This window comes from Chinchilla lanigera, unplaced genomic scaffold (assembly GCF_000276665.1).
Source record: "Chinchilla lanigera isolate Chin_1 unplaced genomic scaffold, ChiLan1.0 scaffold00004, whole genome shotgun sequence".
Lineage (NCBI taxonomy): Eukaryota > Metazoa > Chordata > Mammalia > Rodentia > Chinchillidae > Chinchilla > Chinchilla lanigera.
In genome coordinates, this window is record NW_004955405.1 from 5,682,135 (window position 1) to 5,699,051 (window position 16,917).

General features: G+C 37.5%; 1 protein-coding gene across 8 annotated transcripts in view; it reads left to right on the plus strand.

Annotated features, from left to right (window-relative positions):
• The window catches only part of Bmpr1b (bone morphogenetic protein receptor, type IB), a 376,760-nt gene that overhangs the window by 273,964 nt on the left and 85,879 nt on the right, over positions 1–16,917 (plus strand). For 2 of the 8 annotated variants that reach the window (XM_013517416.1, XM_013517431.1), the window contains exon 1: positions 13,403–13,421. The exons of 2 other annotated variants lie outside the window; for them this stretch is intronic. The gene's annotated coding sequence lies outside the window, so the exon portion shown is untranslated. Of the gene's footprint in view, positions 1–1,514; positions 1,594–1,723; positions 1,867–13,402; positions 13,422–16,917 lie in introns of those variants that run through there. 4 more of the 8 variants (XM_013517436.1, XM_013517418.1, XM_013517434.1 and 1 more) reach the window with 4 other exon arrangements.

Below are 16,917 nucleotides of genomic sequence, written 5' to 3' on the forward strand. Positions count from 1 at the left end.
CTCTATAGCCTGCTCTACTCCATCCCCTGCTCTGAATTTCCATGTGTATTCCTTTTGGGAGAACTTGCTCTTCAGGTGTATCACAGTTTTTCCTTAATTCTTTACTGTGTGTCTTTCTATTCCTTTCGTGGCGTGCATTGTACTCAGTTCTCACACAGTTCAAAGACAGGAATGGTTGCTTGTATAAGTTGGTTTGAAGGGATGGAGATTCTGGGCAGGAATGGTTTCTTGAAGCTTTGAGCTTGGCCTAGGTACCTGTAGTAAGGGAAAGAGGAGCAGGAGGAGCTGTCCCACATTTCAGCTGCTCCGGCCTAAGAGTCCAGGCTGGATTCCACACCGGCAGCGTGGTCCCCTGGTGAGTGTGGCTCTGAAAATAGAGGCTTGAACAACATGCAGTTGCCTGAGCTTCCTCTGCTTTGCCCCCACCTCACCCCTCTCCTGACTGCCCCTGTTCATTTTCCTGTACTCTCACCCTTCTTCCTAGCGAACAGGAGTGTTGCTTCATAAGTGATACTGGAGAGCAGTCCTTTTTCACTCTACCCACCTTCTGTTCTCCTGACAAGTGCATCACATGGCTCCTGTGAAATATGTGCCTTACTAGGTTCTCAGCTTTCTAGGATCTCCAGGTGGTTAAAATGCTATATTTCTATTAAATTTTGCCTCATGGAAGTGCGGCTTGAGAACGCTCAGTTGAGTGCAGTGTCTGTCACATCACAGGGCACACTTGTCGGGCTGGAGCTGGAGTAGGACAGCACAGAGTGCAGCGAGGAGGTGCGGGTGCAGAGGCGGTGGTGGGGCCGCCTCTCAAGGGAGGGCATCGCGGAGACTTCCCCCGAGGGAGCAATTCATAAAATACCAAGATAAATACGGGCCTTCTTAGATACCACCGTGCATAGGCATCCCCTGCCGGGCCCATAAAGCCTTTATTAGACAACTGATAAGATTTCATAACTGCTTCTGTCTGTCTGTCTGTGTCTATGGTATCATTGTAGTTTCCACTCCTACTGACAACTCAATTCTGTTTCCTGCTGTTCTTTTATTATTGGTGATTCTCAAAGGAAAAAAAAAACAAGATTTTTTAAAAGGAGACCTTTAGTGCTAAAAATGTTTATTCACCATTTCGGAAAATAAAACTTTATAAACATATTCATAGTTTAGAGACATAATTACAGTTACACTCTAAAAAGTTGAAAAACTTACATGAATAGACACTTTATATAGATACCTTAAACTTGCAGCTATTAACAAATGGTAAGAAATTAGCTTAGAGAAATTTTATCTTCACTATTCATCTGAGATACTGTCTGTGTCACCCGTATTTGTGTCTGTGCACTCAGTTCGCTATGTAAATGTTGGTGTGGAGTGAGAAAACTGCAGTCCCATGCATTTTGACACGCAGCATTTCTGCCGTTTCATCAAAGAAAACAGTTGTTTCTCCTGGCCTCTCTACGTTTCTCAGTTACAATTCTTAGCAGAGAAAAAAATCAACAAAACAAACCAGCTCTGTTCGGACAGCAGCGCCTCAAGTGTGGTCTGCGTTGGGTGCCTCACAGCCGTCTGGGAGAGGAGAGGGGGATTTGGGTGCCCCGCAGGGTGAGGCCCCATGGGCTGGGCCCCTGTGGGTAGCTGGGTGGGGCTCCAGCTGAGGGTCCTCGCCGCCCTTTGTCGTCCTCCCCACGAGGTGATCTTTTGAAAGCTCTGGTGACAGAACCAGTTTGTCACAGGCTTCTCTTGCAGTCCTGCCTCAGGCTTGCTGGCAGGCCCGCGGATCTGAGCAGCGTGCGGCCCAGGGGTCTCCCCGAGAGGAGGTGCCGCAGTGCTGGCTGCTGCCCGTGGGCTGCTCCCTCTCCTGTGTGCAAGGCACGGGTAAGATCAGGGCCACACTGCGGTGCTGACAGGCGTGGAGCTGATGCTGATGTTTGCTTCTGTGGCTTTCGTCGCAGGAGGGGAAGTTCAGGGCAGAGGCTCAGGGGCTACAGATTTCCATCCCCCATCCTCCGACCGCTCTGTAGGTTTACTGCTTTCTCTATGGGGGCAAAGCTTTCCAGGTAATCGATGAGAATACTTATCACAGAATTTACGGGCCTGTTTTATCTAATCAGAATTACATAGGATCCACTTTAGAACTTTAAGTAGGAGATTAATTCTGAACAAACTATGACAGTCTATCTATGAGGAACGTAAGACATTAACAGTTCTAACAGAGTTTGTTTTGATTACTGTAACTTTCTGCTGTTGGGATTTTTATAGATTACCTAAATAAGTTGGAAGTTCATTGCAGTTTTTATGCAAGTGCAGGAGTCGGTCTGTAATTCTACAGTGACAGTAGATATAGTATGTGGATATGTGTAAGTTTATCAGCGTTTGAGAATAGGGGTTTAACTTGCGATAACTTTCTGCACATGAATTGTTTATATCAAGCTGACTAAAACCAAATTTAAAAAGTTATTTTTAAGTATTTGAATAGTTGAACTGTTTTCAAGTTAGAAGGTTACTTAGTGAGTATAAAATAATTATCTGTGGCAGTGATTACAGTGAGGGAGTTATGAAGTTGGAAGTAACTAATGTCTTTATAAAATTAAGCCAAGTCATAAAAGAAGTATATATAACAGTGAAATAACATTTGTAACTCACATTTATGTATTTGTGAGTGTGGTTTATAGAATTAATTTGGCTGTATTGTTTCTGAGAAAAGTATGTGTCATCACTTAGCATGTACTTCTAATTGGCATTTATACAATTAATGTTTTAATAACCTCCATGTATTCCATGACATTATTAAAATATTTTATGGGTTGGCTTAAAGAAAAAGTGCTTTTAATTTCTGGTATAGATAATTGCAATTAAGAGGAGTTTTGTGTATTTGCAGGATAGGTAGGTCATCTACTTGGTTTGCTTGTTTATTATTCAAGTTATTGTAATCTGATACCCTCTGAAAAAGAATAGAAAGACCTCAGGGCACTTGCTTCATAAGAAAGTTCCAGAAACCTCAAAATGTGATAAATGTGAGGGAAAGCTCTTACTCTTCTATTGTGACTACTGCTACTTCCTTTATTGTCTGAAAGTAATTTTTAAAAATTTAGTATTTCCTTTGAAACATGATGAATTTAGTACTGTTATGGCAGTAGAAAGCAAAGTGGTATATACCAATACAGAATCTTTGAATTCTAAGTTAATAGTCTAATGTTCATGTTGTTATACAATAGTATCTTGTTTTCCAGTGAGGTGCAGAAGCCCAGATGCATTCCTTGCCTTCTTCTGGGTTGTATAGTCTTCCTATAAAACTCCTTGTCCCGGACTTGTTTATGTGTGTGTGGCACACTCACTTCTACTTATTTGTTTTGTACTGAGGTAGTTGAGAGAGTGAGTTCTGGACCCAGGATGTTTGAGACTAAATGTTAGCTCTGTTGCTTCCAAGGTTGTGAACACAAATAACTTACCTTATTGACGTCCCAGTTTTCTCCACTGTAAGATGGGATAACAATTCTATTTACCATACAATTAGATTATGCACTAAATGAGTTTACATACCACTTACAGTAGTGTTTGGTGGATAATATTACTTAGAGCTTGCAATTACTAATATTATTAATAATTCCCACAAGAATAGAAGATAATCAAATTGAGACAAGTTTGGGAGAAACGGATAGCTCATCTTAGAGTGATTAACCTGCTGAATCCCAACTGATATTTCAGGCTTTCTCACAATGAGCTTTTAACATTTTTTGAGGAGTTTCTTTCTCAGCAACTACAAATAAACTTTATATGACTTATGATTTTACCTTGATGACTACAGACAGTACTGTATAGGGGCTACCAGTTTAACTATACAATTGACTACCAAAGTGCCATATTCCTTTATCTTTTTTGAGTTGTGGTCTCGCTTTGTAGTTCAGGCTGGTCTCAAACTCGTGACAATCCCCGTGCCTCAGCCTCCCAAGTGCTGGGATTATAGATGTGCACCACTTTACAAGTGCCATATTCAGGGGTGACTTTTAACGTAGTTTACAGTCACTGAATAGCTACTTGAGGCAAATGATGATCATACACAAGAAAGGTAAATAGGAAGCCTAGATAAATGGCCCTGAGCTCTTAGGTAAGTGACAAAAGCCAGGATTAAACTTGGGAAACCTTAAATTCTCATGTAAATTAAATTAAATGTGTTTTAAAATGGCATCTGGAGACACAGTATTTGGGGAGTGTGAGAGTTGGGCTGATAAAAATAAATTATTAACTAAACAGAGGAAGTCCTAGGGGTTTAGAATGGAGGAGATGTGTACAGTACGGCGGCTGCACCCAAATGGTGCCGTCCCAGTAAGTGGAGGGGAGAACTGCACGTGGGCAGTTGCAAGAGTGGCCCGTGGAGGGGAACGGGTCCGCGTAGGTCTTATCTCAGCCTAAATCTTATCTAGAAGGTTTTACTTGAGCAGGCACAGGCTTAAAAAGGCAGCAAGAGTACATCTTGGGAGAGGTTGTGAACTTCATGTTTTTTATATTGGCACACTGTGATTGCTTCAGAGATGAATTCTTTAAAACTAGGGATCCCTAAATGTGAAATTGCCTTCCCAAGTGAAAGTAGGACCTGAAATGGTGACATGGTGCTTTTCTACTTGAAGTGGATTATATTTAGAATGGAGCTACCTGTACCACCCTGCTTGCTTAGTTTTAAAGTACAGTAGAGAGTCACAGGCAACCCGAATGACGGTGGCCCTGGGTGAACAGTATTGAAGTACTGTTTTGCTCACTACCATTCTTAAGTTCTGCTGAAGGAATTTTGTGCTCTCTGGAAAGAATGCAGGGCTGAAGACCTAAAACCTAAGAGACTGTTTGTTGTCCCATCGCAGTGTTAGAAGCAGAGCGCCCTGATGACAAGGAGGGGCCGCATGTTCTGGCATTTAAAAAGGCGAAGTTTTCATTTAGTTCCCTGTTAAATGTATGTGTGAAAAATCTTCAGCTCCCCTAAACCATGGTAAGAGGTTATTGCAGCAAAAAGATGAAAGTAGAAGTTGGCACCTGTGTTTTTTTCTTTAGTTTAAGACTGGTTCCACATCAGGGAAGAAAGCTACAGGAAAAAAAAGTGAGATAGGAAGTAGGAACCTGTTCTTCTTCAAGATTTAAAAAAAAACCCAAACCCAGGTCTCAGTTTCCACAGCCCACACAGTGTCACATAACTGAGATTTCACATCCCATCTCTCCACTGCCAGGTCATATTCCAGTTTTCCTAGTGTAATATCAAGGCTGAGTTGGTTGACATTAATTAAAAGTCCATGAAATCTGTTATAAGATAATTTTAAGCAAAATTAGAGCAAATAGGGAATTCAGTAACAGGGAATAACAAACACAGTCATGAATGTATAGTTTCAAAATTAGCTTGGTGATGCTGCTGTAGGGCGTCAAGTTTTGGTAATATTTTTAAGTGAAAAATGATCCCTGTTACCATATGGCAAAATACAGTGAAAATCTGAACTGTTAGACCAACACAGCTGTTAAATGCATAAATGTGGTTCTGTTTTTAAATGTTTTCTACTGCAGCTATTATGCGGCACTGCTAATAATCTCAGGCTATTAATCTGCAGTAACTGCAAGTTGTGGTGAGCATCGCAGATGTAGGAAATTTGAGCTCTGTGGTGATTTACCTGGGGGAAATGACTGAACTGTAGTTCCCAACTGAAGGTCTGCAGAGCAGATTGGGTAGTAGACATTCACATAACTGACACGTATGCACTCAAATTACTTGGTTTACCTTTTTATAAGAAGTTATGTTCATTAAAAAGGGGTGGTTATCGTGTATGTCTTACGTTTGAAAAGCTATGCGTATATAACCTTTAGAGATTACAAATACAAGAGAGATTTCAGAGTAATAGTATTAGAAACATCCAAGTAACATCAAATTAATTTTTTATCTTAAAGCCAAATGAATACAACATAATAATTTGCAATGTTCTATTGATTTAGAGCTTTCAGAGAGAAATTTGTGAATTTTTTTCCTTAACATTTCAAATGCATATTTACTTTTAGGCTTCATATAAGAAAATCAAGAAAATCCTCCAGTAAGAGAACACACCAATCAGTAGCTATAGCAAAGTTATCATAATTAGCTAAGTTTTCAATGCAGTTTCCTTATGGTACATTCTAGGTCCAAAAGGACTCTTTACGTCTTGATTGTCACCTACGAAATGGCTGTTTTTCCTACGTTAATATATATGTGCTAGGAAATGCTATTGTTAAGGTGATTTGACAACTGTGCACTCATCATAGCCTCATTCTTCTTTTAAGGTTCCCCACTTTTTAACTCCAAAGAGGTTGTGGCTCTTGGATGAACTGACTTATCTATTCTATGTGTCTCTATCATATCCCTTTGATAATTAGCTATTCATATAAAATCTCATTTTAGTACTAATGTTTTGGCTTCAAAGACCAGAAACTTTAGTAGAGAAAAAGTTGGGTAGAAAAATAACACACCAAGGGAAATACTGGCCTCATGCACATGCCTCTTTGTGGGCCTTTGGACAGCCTCCTCTTCTGTGTGTGTGTGTGTGTGTGTGCACGTGTGCATGTGTGTGTGTGCCTCTTTTCTGTCTGAAATCTTTGATCAAGGCTCTCTTTGCATTTAGCATAAAATCCAAATCTCTGTATGGCTTACAAGCTTTGTTCGTAGCTACATCCTGATTGGTTTTGTAGTTCTTTTCACTTCGTATTGAACGTTAGCCACATAAGCCTTTTATTGTAAAAACTAAAAAAAATCTAAGCCTTTTTCTCATGCAGGTATTGCACATATACAATTTTCACAGCCTTGAAAGTTCTTTGCTTTTCTGCTTTGCTTATCTATATGTTTGCTTAAATATCATAGTACGTTAATTTTTCCCTAGTAGTTTAAGTTAAATGAGATCCCCTTGAATTATTACCCATCAAATTATTACCCAAATAGTAAATTTCCTTTCTCCTTCATATTGTACGTCATAAATTATCATCATGTGGGCCACTTTCCCTCTGGGCCAATCAGGAAAATGCTCTGTCCCTTTGGCTTGCAGCTGCCTTCTGAGTGTGTATCCCAGGCTTGGCGCAGAGTCCTGGACATCCTCTTATTCTTTACATGACCCCAAATGGGGACTGTCCCTATGTTTTAATAGCTTTTCTGATTAGCTCTCCAGAGTTAACTGATAACAGTTTCACTGTCTTTTATTTTCAGTTTCAGGAGGAAGATTTTGATTGGTCACTGACCTTAACAATATTCAAATTAATCCAACTGGAACTTGTAGTCACTCATAACCAGGACAGAACGCTTCAGTATTTTTCACTTGACCTTTAGTATATAGGAGATGTTACTGCCAAAAATAACTATGAAACATTCCTGTAGTTTCTACAGAATTACTTTATCAGCAAATGAAGGGCTGTGTGGTGATTTTTTTGTCTTTAGAACAGTAAAATGTGAGCTATTGAAGTGGTGGCAGAAAAAAATATAAAATAAGTAGTGTAATGACTTGAATGACCTTACCTCTATGAGACTGTTAAAGATAATTTTCATTCTTTTATAAAAATAATAGTTGCATTTCTTGTGTCTCTCAAAGAACACCATACATTTGGCATGTATAGTCCCTGATCAGGCCGTGAGTTTGAGGATACCACTGTACACCATTCATTAGATCAGATTTGGGGAACTTAGTGTTTGAAACTAAGCTTCAGTCTCTTCTCAAGTCTATAGGAAAATTAATGTGCATTTCTAATTCACTTTTGGCAAACCTCATGAGTACCTGTTGAAAAATTACTTTGGTTCATTTTTATTTCTGCTGTGCAGTATTCTTTGGGAAATAATGTCTCCATATTGATTGTGATAGCTTCCCAGTGTTCAGGGGAGTTTGATACGTTTGGAAGTAGTAACTTGCGCCACCTTTTCATCACTTTTGGAGCTTCAGTGAGGGGCCCACATTGAGGACAGACAGTGGCCACATGGGTTAAAGTCCAGTACAGTAAGGCATCTTAAAATGTTTTTGCCCATTTCTGTTTACTTTCAACTATAAGCGAGGCCACAGTTTGTTTTATAAACTCTTCATAAAGATATCTTTTTGTTATTATTTTTATAGATGTTTATCATCAAACTATGCTTTGGCTAATATTTACCTTCATTTTGTTTGGTTCTTCTCTTTAAAAAACCACAGTTTTTCAGATCTGAAGACATCAAATCAATATTTCAACTCAATTATTTTCAAATCTGAAAAAATAAACTGGCTATTTATAGTTTTAATTTAATGATTATGTTCTTTTTTAATGTAGCTAAATCCCAGTTGAATGTTATTGTCTCAGTTGAGTTATTATGCTCAAATGAATATTGTTTTCAGATTCTATTACAAAGCAGTAATTTTTTTACGTTTCTAATAAAAATTTTAAAAAATTAACATTGTAATAGTAATATGCCATCTATATACATGAAACGCAAGCTCGTAAGAGTGAGGGCCTTTGCCACATTTCTCTGGAGAAATGTCTGAGTAGCTCTCTGGATTTAACTTAGACCCTGAAATCAGCTGAGGCTAACGAAGTATGTCCAGTGACCTGGAAGCCAGGAACAATAGAACGGAGCTCCGTGGTGACCTGCATACAGAGGAGGGGTGGGTGCCACTTAACTGAGGTCGCTGAACAGGTTGCCTTCTCGCTCCATACATTTTCTTATGCGTGTTACACAGATCCACACACATGGTTCTTATATCTGTGTTTTCATAGGATTATTACAGCTTAGTGAAATCTGACAGTATCACAAAACATTTCCTACTTAATTTCCTATTCCCTGAGTGAGAGCATGTTCAAATTGAAACATGGGTATCAGAAAAAGGAGACTCATGACAAATCATGTGTTTTCACAGACTTGTGACATTCTTTCAGTGGGGCATTTCTGGAGACTGCTTTTGGCCTGACTTTTATGAATATATACCTGTTTATTCATGACATAAGCATTTTAGGAGTTATTAGGAATGTTATTAATCTGTACTACTTAGTCTCTTACACTGAAAAATATGATTTTCTGTCTTTTTAAAAAATAAACTTAATGACAAACATCTTGCAAATTAGATTTTCATATATTTCATCTCTTTCATATGCTCAATTTAATCTATCAGAGCCACACATTGTAGAAGACATCTGGTACTGAGCTCACACAGCTGGGTTTCATTTGTAAAGGTTTTGAGCAAATTTGGTGCTTGCCAGCAATAATACAGCAGTTGGCCAGTGTGCTTTCTTTGTGGCAGCTTTGTGCAGTGTGGCAGAAGAGACCTGAGTTCAGGATCAGGTGGTTTTCAGCCTCTTTCTGGCTGGGCTAGTGGAAGTAGAGGTTTTATCAGATGTTCAGGAAACCCTGGCAGAGGGCTCACTGCACCGACTGTTGAGGAGGGATCAGCTGATGGGCAATGTGCAGTCTACACTGGGAAAGCTGAGAAACACAGAGTATGTTTCTATGTATTTCCTACAGCAGCATCACTCCTGGCTCTTGTAAAGGTATGGATACCTGTACCCCATCCCCAGTACCTGAGCCAAATATTTGAGAGTGAGTCCTGCAGGCTTCAGCTTAATAAGTAGCACAAGGGATTTCACACCTATTAGACACAAGTTAGGAAACCGCTCTTCATTCTTTACAGGCAGACAGAATTTCAAGTCTCCCCCTACATTTTTATTAAAAAAGGAAAACCTATTTTGTTAAGTTCCTATACTGGAGAGGAATTGCAGAATCTGTTTACATGTGTAGTATAGACATGCTTTCATAAAATATTCTATTTGCATGATGTGTTTAATAAAACAATAGTCCTAGTACTATTAAAATATTTTCCCCAATGACAGTGAAAGATGTCCTAATTTACTTATTTTTTTTGAGGTGGGTACTGGGAATTGAACTCAGGACCTCATGCTTTCCAAGCAGGCTCTGTGCCACTGAGGTATATCCTAGGCCCCCTAATTTACTTGGAACAGCTCAAGCACAATATGAAGGGATCTGGGGGAGCGGATGAAATGAGAACCCCAAATTTTCTGTCTTTTCTTTGGATATCTTTAATTAAGGAATGTCTGTCTCCAGATAGTCATTAAATATACCTCTTAGGCTCTTGGAACTGTTTTCAGAGTTGACTGTGCAAATGCCTCTCAGGAAGCCCTGTATTGTTGGGGTGCTCCTGAAGCTCTCTGCCCACCCAATATTGTATCAGCTGTGGTGCTCCCAGTGAAGATAATTTATGTCTCTACAGCCATCTAGCAGTCGTGTGGACTGTTCTGGAAAGAAATGAAGTCATAACTCTTTTCTGCTCCGTTGGAAAAGTTCTATGCCAGAATTAGTTTAGTATTGTTTTGGTCATTCTGACTTCAAGATTAAGTTTTCCAGACAAACACTTCAAGGGGATGTGTATTGATGTGAAGTTTGATTCTTTGGAAGTTAAGAGGTAGTAACTATCTGTTGTTAAACTGTCAGTGACTAGAAATGTACTTTAAAAAAAAAAAAAAAACTTTACCTTTCTTTGAAAATTAGCTCCGAAGAGTTGTTTTAGAGAGCTTCTTTGTGCCTTCTGGGACCATATTCAAACTTAACTCATATATGTGCACATGTGCACATTCACACATAGCTTAATATGCATAGGCAACAACCCAGAGTATGTAGAATGAAAAGAGGGTAGGAGAAGGGGTAGTGTGAATGCCTGGGATTGTCTCGTTCCATGACCCATGTCATGCATGGGCTACATCTGCAACTTTTTAAAAGTTTCTGGATGAACCTCAGCAATGCAGCTGTCTCTAATGTACTGTGAACCTTGAAAAGGAATTTTCTTTCAAGTAGCAATGGAAGTAGTTTTGTGTGTGGGGTGATGGAACTGAAGATTTCCTTTAACAAAAAATAAAGTGCCATTATATACATGCATATCTACATGAGCTAAAACAAACCTTATGGAAATAGATATTAAAGGAACTTATGTTCACATTTGAAAAAATCTTAGTCAAATTTAATTATTGACTCTTTTTTCACCATTTTTGCAAGTGAGGGCTAAAGTCACACTCAGTATTAGAAGTAGGAAGAAATTTGGATCCTAGAATTTCTGTTTCAGTTCTTCAAGAATCACATGTTTAATTTTAGGATTGCTAATCAGGCCAAATGTTCAGAAAGCAAAAACAGGTCTTTGCCATGAACATTGTATTCAAAATGCAGACTGTAAACACACACACACACACACACACACACACGCACTGCCACCACCACCACCAAGAATAAATTTCAGTATATGAGTGAAACTTAGTGCTGCTAACTCCTGATGGTTCTCTTTATTCCAATGCATTCTAGTTTGTCAAAACTCTATAGTCAACCATATTTAAGCTATAGTAATTTAGTACTGATGGGTGTACAAAGTATTGTTGTGAGCCCTAATACCTGAAGTGTATCTGAAAAGAGAAGGGAATAAAGTTGAGTAATACGTACGAGTTCTGGAAAAAATTTTGCATCTCACAGTGAACAATGGAGAATCTTTTTCTTCTTCTTCTTCTTTATAAAATATTTATCTAAAGAGATTATTTCCAAAATACTCTGAAGGTTTCCTTTAAGGAAGATTTCTTTTACTAGAACAGAAGATTTCCTTTTTTAAAAATTTTATTTTTAAGAGAGTAGTAAAAGAGAGAGAGAGAAAAAAAAGAACAATAGCAGCATACCAGCATCACAAACGTAAACAAACCAAAGCAAGAACATTTAAAGTGATACAGGGTTTCAAGACAAAATAATACAAATTAACAGTGGTTGTTATATTACATATTGCTATCCTCAACGATGTTGCTCAGATTACCAGATGTAGGAATGGGAGATTAGTTAAAACATTAAAGAGAATAAGAAAATAATTATTAGATAAAACATTAGAGATAATACAAAGTTTCACTAGACAAGATGGTAGGAATTCACCACGGCAGTTCCATTACATATTGTTACCTTCAAATCAGTTGCTCAGATTACCAGATACAAGCATGCAAAATTGGTCAGAACATAAAAAATTTTGAAGATTTAACAGGAAAGATACCCCCTATTTTTGGCTAGGCAGAACCAATATATTAAAAATGTCCATACTTCTAAAACTGTTATACAGATTTAGTGTAACCCCAATCAGAATACCTTATGGTATTCCTCACAGAAGTAAAGAAAACAACCCTGAAATTCATATAGAACCAGAAGAGACCTAGAATAGCAAAAGTAATTCTGGGGAACAAGGGCAAGGCAGACAGCATCACAATCCCTGATTTCAAATCATACTACAAAGTCACTCTGATAAAAACAGCATGGTACTGGCAAAGAAACAGACTCAAGGATCAGTGGAATAGAATAGCAGATGCAAGAAAAAACTGCAAGCATATTCAGGTACCTATTCTTTGACAAAGGGGCCAAACACTCTCACTGGAAGAAAGGTGGCCTCTTTAATATATGGTGCTGGGAAAACTGGATTTCCACATTCCAAGGACTAAAACTAGACCCATATCTGTCACCATGCATTAAACTAAAATCAAAATGGATCAAACATCTATATATTAAAACAGAAACATTTAATCTGCTGAAAGATAGAATAGGTAAAGCTCTTGTAGGCAAAGACTTTATGAGTAAGACCCTGATAGCACAGGAACTACTACAAAGATCAACAACTGGGATCATGTCTTATTAACAAGCTTTTGCACAGCAAAAGAAACCCCCAACATAGTGAATCAATAACCCACAGAATGGAAAAATATTTTTACTAGATACTCCTCAAAAGACTAATATCTAGGATATATAAAGAACTAAAAGAGAATCAGACTCCCCAAATTTAAAGACCCAGTGAGGCCAGGGATATAGCTCAGTGGCACAAGCACCTGTCTGGCAAGAGCAGGGTCCTGAGTTCGATTCCAGATATCAAAAAAAACTGACAAATACTTACTTCTTTACCACATTTAAAGACTCAATCCAAAAATGGGTATCTGAAATGAATACACATTGCTCAGATGATGTACAAATAGCCAATATATAAGCAAATGTTCAACATCACTGATCATTTGAGAAATTCAAATTAAAACAACACTGAGATCCATCTCACTCCAGAAAAAAATGGATTTCATCAAGAAATCAACCAATCACAAATGCTGGTGGGGCTGTAGTGAGGAAGAAACCATTTTCCACTCTTGATGGGGTGTACAATCACTATGGAAATCAGTATGGAGAGCCCTCAAAAACTGGAGGTTTCATCTACCCAGGTATTCCCCTTCCAGGTATCTTCTGAAAGACTTAAAAGCATCATACTACAATGATACATGCATACCCATGTTTATAGCAGCACAATTTGTAATTGCTAAATCTTGGAAATACATTATGTGCTGTTTGTCCTCCAACAGATTAATGGACAAAGAAAACGTGGAGGACTACTCTGCCATACAGAAGGATGAACGGACATTTTTAGGTAAATGGATGCATCCTGAGTCCATAATCTTAAGTGAAATAAATAAGACACACAAGTTTAAATATCGCATTGTTTCTCCTGAGTGAAAAAGCAAAAGGTAAATAAGGAGCAAACTGAGGACAGATATTGGGAAGTAGGAAGAACATATTCAAATGGAAAGGGGGCAGCGGAGGGGGAAAGGGAAGGGAAGGAAAGGAAAAGGGATTTAAAGAAGAGAATGGAAGGGAAAATGGAAAAAATCTTTTGTAAATGGAAAGAGGAAGACAGAGGGGAGCAGAGTGGGAAAAATAAGAGAATTAAGATATATTATGTACAGGTACAAATTCCCTGCGATGAATGGGATCACTATGTTTGGCAAACATGTACTAATAAAAAAATATTCTGAGTGGATCTGACTGCAAAGAAGAAATGTGATCTGCAGTTGTATGCCTTGAACAAGTGGAAATTCCACTACAGATTTATTTCCTAATGCTAAAATTGCGTGGTTATTGTTCCTTGCCATTGTAAGATATCACTTGTCCTGTGATCCTCTAGATTTACACAACAAGTTTTATGGCATTAAGCACTTCCTATAGAATGTTTAGAATAATTGGCAAACTATCTGTAGAAGGTACAGTTGCTGCAGCACTTGTCCTAATTTTTCTACCTTTTCATTGATTATTTCTTCAGGAACTTCAAATTCAGGCTTTGCTTTTGCAAGCTGAGTGAGAATACTTGGTCTTTTCATTGGTGGCTTTATTTTGATTTGTGTTTTTGCCATTTAAGGGTTTTTTAAAGATCTGCTGAGAAAACAGTATTGTGTATTTGTATTTTTAAAAGATACAGGGGCAAAATTATCCTGTGGAGGTTCTATAAGGTTTTACTTTGTGATTTTTGATTAATCATTGCCTTATTATCTACAAAATAACTAAAAGGTTCTAGAGGTAAAAACAAAGCAACATTCTTATAGTTGCATTGAATGTTAATGACCTCATAGAAAATAACTGGCATATTTCATTTGCGATTTTATGATTTACAAATCCAGGGATACAGTGCCAATATTCATTATCTTTTAATTTGAGCCTACCTGCATTTATAGATGTTAATAAGCACAGTCAGATAAGGATATTAGCCCTCTTCACATATAATAACGCTATGATTTTGCAGTTTTATAGCTGTACTAATTAAAATAATGTGATTTTTGTCTAGGGTAGGCTACTGATGTAGGTGTTTTATTATCTCCATTGTATAAATGAAGAAACAGGTTTAGAGAAGTTAAATAGTATGTTCAAGTTTACAAAACCAATACACAGTATTGTCTAAATTAAAGTCATGACAGCCCAGCTTCTGTGTCCATTCTAATAGCTGTATTACACAATATCTCTTGGAGGTGAACATTTATATAACCAAAAGTCCAAAAAGGGTGCAAAACCCCACAAAACATAAAACCAGTTTAGAATTTCATAACAGTAAAGTTAATAGTTCAACATAACAAACTACAAGCAAAAGAATGGAGTACACACTTGGAAAGCATGTCTCATGACATAAAATTGAGAAATATTTTTTGATAGTATGTAAAGAATGTCATCAAAAATGACAAACTTTTTTAAATAGCTGAAGACAAAAACATGCCATTCACAGAGGAGAAAGACAGATATGGCAAAAAAGCTAACAAGTAGAGTTGCAGGTTAGAATAGTAACAGTCATTGCTAAAGCTTGACAAGAATATGGAGAAGTGAGAAACTTTAACTGCTGTTCATTGGAATATAAATCGTTTAAGCAGTTTGAAGAGCAATATATTATATACAGATAACAGTATAGAAATATTGGTACCCTAATACTTTTTTAGGTATGATATCAAAAGCACGAGCAATAATAAAAACATTATTGAAGTACAATTCATCCATTAAGAAGTAGCTTTTGTGCTTTACAGTGCATTGACAAGAAGGTGAAGAGGTAGCTCACAGAATCAGGAAATAGTTGCAAATTATGCACATGATCCTGGGCTTGAATCACACTATATAAAGAACTCTTACATGTTGATAATGAAAAATAACCCAATTTAAAAATGGACAAGAATCTGAGTGAATGTTTCCCTAAGGATTATATCCAAATGGCCAATAAATGCAGAGATACTCAATATTGTTTTTATTAGACATCAGAGAAGAGGAGAGGGAGACATAAGATGAACTAAGATGTGTTTTGTACATGTATCTGCTCCCCTGAGGAATGTAATCATTATGTACTGCAACATGTACTAATAATAAAAATTGTAAAAATATGCAATGACATACCACATTTTAGATAGTTATAATCAACAAGACAGATAATGAAAAGCTTTGGTATACACTGCTTTGGGGAGCATTGTGAAATATATATAGCCACTTTGGTAAGCCAGCTGGCAATTCTTCAAAATATTAAACATAAAGTTACCATATGACTGAGTCATTTAGCTCTTATAGTCAAGAAAATGAGAACTTAATTCTATAAAAAGCTTTTGAATAAATATCCTTAGCACCATTATTCCTAAAGCCCAAAAGGGAAATCCCAAATATCCATCAACTGGTGAATAAATAAACAAAATGTTGTAAGCTATATAATGGAACATATACTACACATGAATGTGAAATAGTTTCGGAGAGGTTCAAAGTATTGCTAACATTGGATGTGTGGTTACACAACTCTGTGCATATTAAAAAGGATGTACCTGTGAAGTGTGTCAGTTTTGTGGTATGTGATATATATCCCAATAAAGATCTTAAAAGTATTCATCAGAGAGAAAAGTAGTAAATTTAAGTTAGTAGAAAATAAGGGAAGGGAAGGAACTAGTGCTCATTTGAATTCATTCTATAGTATTTCATCCCGTGGAAATAAGAAACATAAGAGTACATAGACATGAATTGTGGAAATTCACGATCCTGTACCCTCTTTGGTACACTTGTGGATAGAATAGATAACCTGCAAAGAAATCAAGTACATACCTGCTCCCACCCTCTTTCATCTAGAAAACATTATTGTTTTTTACTTTTTTCTAGTAGTTGATGACTTAGTTCTCAAAAGTATTCTCTACAAATAAAATATGGAATTAGTATTTATACATTGACTGTAATTTTATGATCCCAGTTATAACAATATTTTACTTCTAAAGTCAGAATTTTAGTACAGTAGCTCTGTCATTTTATTAGTGGTTTAGGAGAGAAATTCCTAGTGATCAGGAGTCACCATAAGTCCTGATTTCACATCGGTCATCTCCTTTGCGGAGAACTCCTCGGGGAGCCCACCTGCAGTTCTGCCTGCTGTTCATAGTTTGGTCTGGCCTTGTGGGAATCTGTTTACTTTTCTACGGATCTTTACCTTTAACTTCCCCATACAGATTAAAAGATTTCCATGGAGACAGAGGCCAGGAGTCTCATTCCTGAATCAGAAGTGCTCATTGCTTTTCTTGATCGCCCATACTACTAAGCCTTCTCAGAAGGCGGAGCTCTTAGTCACGACACAGCCATATTTACCTAGAATG